Genomic DNA, 8,104 nt, shown 5'->3' with positions numbered 1-8,104 from the left:
TCGTTTTAAAAATAGTTTTGCTTTTTGTACTTTTAAAGCAGGTGGATAAATTCAACTCTAATCATAAAAAGATTTTTTTTTGTTACTCACTACATATTTTAACTTTGTGTGCTTGTAATTTCTGCTTATAGGCATGTGGTTCATATTGTTTGGGTTCACAGGAAGCTGTTACTTATATCCCAACAGTTGCCTGGTGAGGCTGGTCCATCCCAGACAGGTTGCCAGTTTTAGGGCCAACACAAAGACAAAATAATGTGTGATCTCACAGGCCCTTTAAGGTTTCAGATTCGTCAGTCAACGTCAAAGTTCATGCTCAGTAGGCCAGGACAATGTTCAGTCAGGTCATCTGGACAGTTTCTTTTTGCTGAGACGTTTTGTCCTTCATCCAAAGGACTTCTTCAATCCGAGGAGCCAATTCAATTTCAATTCAGTTTATTTATATAGCGCCAAATCACAACAAAGTTGTCTCAGGGCACTTTACAGGAACATTCACATAAAAGCCAATGAGTAAAGTTCTCTATCTAAGGAATCCAGCAGACAAGTTGAATATTGGTTTGTTGCAGTCTCCCATCCTGAGCAAGCACAGTGGAAAGGAAAAACTCCCTTTTTAAAAGGAAGAATCCTCCAGCAGAACCAGGCTCAGGACAAGCGGCCATCTGCTTTGACCGGCTGGTTGAGAGGACAGGAAGGAGAGACAGACGAACACAGAATGGTAGGTCCAGGTATAAGTCCAGGTATAAGTCCAGGTCTATCTGAACGACAAAAAAACACGTTAAGGATAGAAAAAATAATTACAAATACAAAACAGGTTGAGCAGAGTAAGTAAAGACAGTAGCAGAGTGAAAATTGTGGTCAGTTTGTCCTCCAGCAGTCTAAGCCTGTAGCAGCATAACTAAGGGACAGCTCAGGAAACCCAAGCCGACCCTAACTATAGGATTTAACAAAAAAGAAGGTGTTGCGTCTAGTTTTAAAACTGGATAATGTGTCAGCCTCACGGATAGAGATTGGAAGTTGGTTCCACAAGAGAGGAGCCTGATAACTAAAAGATCTTCCTCCCATTCTGTTTTTGTAAATTCTAGGAACCACAAGTAAACCTGCAGTCTGAGAGCGAAGTGCTCTGTTAGGAAAATATGGAACAATAAGATCTGTAATATAAGATGGAGCTAGGTTGTTGAGAGCTTTGTACGTTAGAAGTACAAACCGGATTCCAAAAAAGTTGGGACACTAAACAAATTGTGAATAAAAACTGAATGCAATGATGTGGAGATGGCAAATGTCAATATTTTATTCGTAATATAACATAGATGACGGATCAGAAGTTTAATCTGAGTAAATGTAACATTTTAAAGGAAAAATATGTTGATTCAAAATTTCACAGTGTCAACAAATCCCAAAAAAGTTGGGACAAGTAGCAATAAGTGGCTGGCAAAAGGAAATTGAGCATATAACGAACAGCTGGAAGACCAGTTAACACTAATTAGGTCAATTGACAACATGATTGGGTATAAAAAGAGCTTCTCAGGGTGTCGTGTCTCTCAGAAGCCAAGATGGTAAGAGGATCACCAATTCCACCACTGTTGCGCAGAAAGATAGTGCAGCAATACCAGAATGGTGTTACCCAGCGTAAAATAGCAAAGATTTTTAAGTTATCATCATCAACCGTGCATAACATCATCAAAAGATTCAGAGAATCTGGAACAATCGCTGTGCGTAAGGGTCAAGGCCGTAAAACTCTACTGGATGCTCGTGATCTCCGGGCCCTTAAACGTCACTGCACCTCAAACAGGAATGCCACTGTCAAGGAAATAACAGAATGGGCTCAGGAATACTTCCAGAAAGCATTGTCAGTGAACACAATCCACCGTGCCATCCACCGTTGCCAGCTGAAACTCTACAGTGCAAAGAGGAAGCCATTTCTAAGCAAGCTCCACAAGCTCAGACGTTTGCACTGGGCCAGGGGTCATTTAAAATGGAGTGTGGCAAAATGGAAGACTGTTCTGTGGTCAGATGAGTCACGATTTGAAGTTCTTTATGGAACACTGGGACGCCATGTCATCCGGACCAGAGAGGCCAAGGATAGCCCAAGTTGTTATCAACGCTCCGTTCAGAAGCCTGCATCACTGATGGTATGGGGTTGCATGAGCGCTTGTGGCATGGGCAGCTTGCATGTCTGGAAAGGCACCATTAATGCAGAGAACTATGTTCAGGTTCTAGAACAACATATGCTCCCATCTACACGTCATCTCTTTCAGGGAAGACCCTGCATTTTTCAACACGATAATGCCAGACCACATTCTGCAGCAATCACAACATCATGGCTACGTAGGAGAAGGATCCGGGTACTGAAATGGCCAGCCTGCAGTCCAGATCTTTCACCTGTAGAGAACATTTGGCGCATCATAAAGAGGAAGGTGCGACGAAGGCCCAAGACGATTGAACAGTTAGAGGCCTGTATTAGACATGAATGGGAGAGCTTTCCTATTTCTAAACTTGAGAAACTGGTCTCCTCTGTCCCCAGACGTCTGTTGAGTGTTGTAAGAAGAAGGGGGGATGACACACAGTGGTAAAAATGGACTTGTCCCAACTTCTTTGGGATTTGTTGACGCCATGAAATTTGGAAACAACAGATTTTTCCCTTAAAATGATACATTCTCTCAGTTTAAACTTTTGATCTGTGATTTGTGTTCTATTCTGAATAAAATATTAGATGTTGGCACCTCCACATCATTGCATTGTTTTTATTCACAATTTGTTTAGTGTCCCAACTTTTTTGGAATCCGGTTTGTAGGATTTTGAATTCTATTCTGGATTTGACAGGGAGACAATGGAGAGAAGCTAAAGCTGGAGAAATATGATCTCTCTTACTAACTCCAGTTAAGACTCTGGCAGCACATTTGATCAACTGAAGATGTTTTAAAGAAGTATTTGGACATCCAGATAATAAACCTTTGCAATAGTCCAGTCTAGACGTGACAAATGCATGAACCAGTTTTTCTGCATCAGGCACCAAACAAACTGAGTCCCACAAGCAGCACACTCCCATAGTGGGGGAAAAAACCAGTTTGTTGGTGATAAGCTGGCTCATCTTGATGGTTTGGTGGCTCTTCAGATTGAAGAAGTCCTTTTGGATGAAGGACAAAACCACAAAGGGCGAGGTTCTGGCAGATGTACCTGAAAGACAAAAAAACAAAAATAATTACAAATACAAAACAGGTCAAGTAGAGAATGTAAAGACAATAGTATAGTGAAGAAATGTGAGTTTAATCAAAATGATTGGTTGTTGGAATATAAATACTTGGAAGTTCTTTGCACCGTAAGGAAAATCAGGCAGATTTTGTTGAAGCTAAAGTTTAAATTATTCATCCATTATTACCCACTTCTTCCTTTTCAGGTCGCTGGTGTCCATAACAGTTCATGACTAATCCTTAAAGAGGAAGTAAACAACTTGACAAAGTAAATTTTGCGTACTTTTTCTGTTTGAGTTTATGATCACGGGCGAGATTCTGGCTCAAGTGGAGGAGTTCAAGTATCTTGGGCTTTTGTTCACAAGTGAGGGAAGAATGGAGTATGAGATTGACAGATGGATTGGTGCAGCGTCTGCAGTATTATGGACTCTACTCCTCTTCCACATCGAGAGGAGCCAGTTGAGGTGGTTCAGGCATCTGGTAAGGATGCTCCCTGGACTCAGGACACGATGGAGAGACTACGTCTGTCGGCCTGGGAACGCCTTGGGATCCTCCCAGAAGAGGTGGCTGTGGAAAGAGATGTCTGCACCGCCCTGCTCAAGCTGCTGCCCCCACGACTTCTGAACAAGCAGAAGAGGATGGATGGATGGATGGATGGATGGATGGATGGATGGATGGATGGATGGATGGATGAAGTTTATGATCAATGCAGATTCTTGTCATTTCAACCCACCAATCAAGAAAAATATGTGTTAAATTTTTTTATGGGATGGCCTTGTCAGGCAGGAAAATTGCACAATCATTGCAACATGTTTCAGTCAGGTCATCGGGACATTTTTTAATTTTTTGTGCTGAAAACAATCCAGGTATACAATGCTTGATGGTATACCTGGATTATTAAGCATGGACTTTGTTGTTTTCAACCAGTTTGACACAACTGTCAACAAGGAAGAGGGCCAGCAATGGAGGAGGGGCGTGACAAAGAGACCATCTTAGCACCAACATAACTGATTTGTTCCACTTTGGAGTAAGCTGTTTGGGGGAAGAATCAGTTTTGTGTTGTGTGTTTCCTTGACTGATGAAGCCTTCAGGATCAAAGGCGAAACGTTTTGGCACAAAAAAAAGAAACTGTCCAGATGACCTGACTGAAAAATGTTGGATTGTATACCTGGATTATTGAGCATGGACTTTGTTGCACAATCATTGGTTGGAATCAAAATTGCAGCTGAGTCAGCAAGAGTAAAACATTTAAAAATGAGCACTAACCAGTAGACTTTTCCAACCCCACCGCTGAATAAATCTTATTTAGTTAAAATAATACAATAGTTAACCTAATGAACTATAAATAACCAAATGTACTTGTACTTGCTATGTAGTCAGTCTTACCTGAAAAAAAAAAAAAGGAACTGTTTATTAGGACAGGCCTTTAATGCAATCATCCCACTGCAGCTTATAGTGAAATTTTCTCTGATTAAAGTGGAAACCTACTCTGACTGAATTCTGGACTTTCTGTCAGAAAGATAAATGTGTCAACAATAGAGAAACACACCATGAGCTCTGGAGTCCCTCAAAGATATGTGAACAGTCCTTTGCTCTTGGCAGAAGTCAGTACTCTGAAATTCAGCACAAACCAGCTCATTAAGTTTTTTTTTTTTTGCAACAGTGATGGGACTCATTGACATTGATTATGAAAAATCTTAAATCGATAGAAAAGTCCATGTGGTGCGGAGATTATTATTTCTCTTAATGTCAACAAAACTAAGGAGATTATTATTGCCCTCTTCCTATGTGCACATTAGCAGTTCCCCAATGGAAAGGGGGATTCTCTTCCCCTCTTATATAAAATAAAATTGTTCAAGATCCCTTTCACTATTTTTATAAGATGTTTAACTTCCTGTAATCTAAAAGGCAAGTTTGCATAGTAATACAAGCAACTAGTACTTTGTAGATGCTACAACGTAGCGGCTGTGGCTGAGTGCTTAGAGCAGTCGTCCTCCAATGCGAGAGTTGGTTCGAATCCAACAACAGTCACATGCCAAAGTGTCCATGGGCAAGACACTGAATCCCTCATTGATGTGTGTTCCATCAGTGTATAAATGTGATAAAGCACTGATTAGTCTCTTTAGAATGATTTGTTCAATTAGCTTAGTAGAGATCTAGTAGAGTGCTGTATGAATGGGTAAATGAGGACACAGGTTGTTGTGTAAAGAGCTTCAAGTATATTGAAATAAGATAGAAAGGAGCTATATAAGTACAGTCCATTTACCATTTACAACGTCAATCCTTAGGCAGTAAAGTTAAATCTCAAGTTACACTCATTTGGACAAGAAAAACATTTAAAAAATAAAATGAAGTGAATTAATTAATTCATTCATTCCTCTTCTTTCAAGTGCACACCTCTACATCTCGCTCTTCCACCTGTTCCCTGCTCTCACCACAGATCACAAGCAAACATCACGGGGATTCCTGTCTGACCTCATCTGTTAGTCTGTCCATCACCAGAGCAAACAAGAAGGTGCTCAGAGCAGATCCTTAATGGAATCCCATCTCCACCTTGAAGCTATCTGTCACTCCTACAGCACATCTCACCACTTTCCTGCTGTTCTCGCATGTCCTGTACCAGTCACTTCTCTGCTTCTAAAGGTTTTTTGATACATCACAGCTCCTTCCTTGGCACCTTGTCATATGAATTTTGCTAAATCCACAAAGTTCTTTCTGACCCTCTCTGTACTTCTCTATCAACATCCTCAATGCAAAAATGGTGTTTGTGGTGCTTTTTCTCGGCATGAAACCAAACCATACTGTTGCTCACACATAGACACCTCTTGTCTAATTTTCCACAACTCTCCCAGACCTTCAATGTGTGAATCATCATCTTAATTCCTCTGTAGTTTCTACAATCTGTACATCACCATTGTTCTTAAAAATGGGTGCCAGCACACTTCTCCTCTATTCCTCAGGAATTTTCTCACCCTTAAAAATGCCACTGAATAATCAAGTCAAAAACCTCACTACTATCTCCTACATTTCCATACCTCCCCTACTGGTATGTCATCAGGTCCTGTCTTCCCCTTCTTCATTCTCTTCTTTCTGAACTTCATTGTCATTAATCTTTCCCACTCCTTGGTCCATAATTGGGGGCAGCACGGTGGCGCAACTGGTAGAGCTGCTGCCTCTCAGTGAGCAGGTCCTTGGTTCAAACCCCGGTCCAGGGGCCTTTCTGGGTGGAGTTTGCATGTTCTCTCCGTGCATGTGTGGGTTTTCTCCGGGTACTCCGGTTTCCTCCCACAGACCAAAAACATGCATGTTAGACTGATTGGTAACTCTAAATTGTCCCTAGGTGTGAGTGAGAAAGTGAATGGTTGTTTGTCTTGTTTGTTTCCATGTGGCCCTGTGATGGACTTGCGACCCATCCAGGGTGTACCCCGCCCCTCGCACAGTGATTGCTGGACATGGGCACCAGCGACCCCCGTGACCCAAAATGGAATAAGCGGGTAAAGATAATGGATGGTCCGTAATTGAAAAATTATTGGATTTTATACCTGGATTATTGAGCATGGACTTTGGTGTTTTGAAGCAGTTTGACATGACTGTTGACAAGTGAGAGGGTGGGCACTGGAGGAGAGGGTGTGCCCCAGAGACCATCTTAGCACCAACATAACTGGGGGTTTTTTCTTCCCACTTTGGAGTAAGCTGTTGGGGGAGAAGCAGTTTCGTTTGGTGTTTCCTCAGACTGATGAAGGCTGGATGGAAGGTGAAACGTCTCAGCACAAAAAAAGAAAACGTCCAGATGACCTGACTGAAAATTGTTGGATTTTATACCTGGATTATTGAGCATGGACTTGTGTCCTTGGTCCACACTTTCTAGGATCTCTACTCTGTTATCTCTCATAGTCCTCATTAGTTCCTCAAAGTACTCCTTCCATCTTCCCATAACACTATCCTCCTCACTTGTTCGAACATTACCATTCCTATATTTAGCAAGCCTAACCTGCTGCACATCCTTTCCAGCCTGATCCTGCTGTCTTGCCAGTCAACAAAAGTCCTCAGTTTTCAGCCTTTTTTACAATTCATCATACAACTTTCTGTTTTGCCTTTGCTAATTTTTTATTTGCTCTATGTTGCATCTCCTTATACTGCTGTCTACTCCATTTAATCCTCTGTCCCAGACTCCCAGTTATTTATTTTGGCTATCCTGTCCTCTGGATAACTTCATGCACTTCACTATTCCACCAGCAGGTTTCCATCCTTTATCTGTACTCGCTTCTTCTTCTGGCGCCCATATCCAGCCATCACTGTGCAAGAGGCGGGGGACTCATGACAGGGCCACATACTAGACAGACTAAAGAAGCAAACAACCACTCACTCTCTCACTCACACCTAGGGACAATTTAGTGTTTTTGCATGCATGTTTTTAAACTGTGGGAGGAAAGCCACACATGCACTGACAGAATATGCAAACTCCGCCCAGAAAGCCCCCCAGCAAGGATTTGAGCCGACAACCTGCTTGCTGAGAGGCAGCAGCTCTACCAACTGTGCCGCCTAGGTTTCCTTATCATGTACTCTGTGTCCAGATGACACACCAAGTCTCTCTAATCACTGTTGCTGTAGTAGCCCAGACATCTGGAAGCTTCTAACAACTCTCTGAACTCAACACATTCTTCTCTGCTCAATTTCTACGTGAGCTCTAGGGAGGGCGGGCTCTCCATACCATACTGCTGACACATCTGACTACGCAGTTTACGGCCTTCCCACTCTGACGTCATTATACGTGCGCGAGCAAATAGGTGTTGGTTACGTACTCGCTCTCGACCTCAAACGTGTTGACGTATTATCCACCGCCTGTTGGACAGTCTTTCACAGTTGGTGACGAGTATTATGAAAATGGCCTCGACCCTGCTTGAAACCCCGAGTATCCA

The sequence above is a fragment of the Nematolebias whitei genome, chromosome 3 (genome assembly GCF_014905685.2).
Source record: "Nematolebias whitei isolate Nwh7 chromosome 3, NemWhi1, whole genome shotgun sequence".
Taxonomy (NCBI): Eukaryota; Metazoa; Chordata; class Actinopteri; order Cyprinodontiformes; family Rivulidae; genus Nematolebias; species Nematolebias whitei.
The sequence above is the reverse complement of the archived record's forward strand: the minus strand, read 5'-3'. Positions refer to the sequence as shown.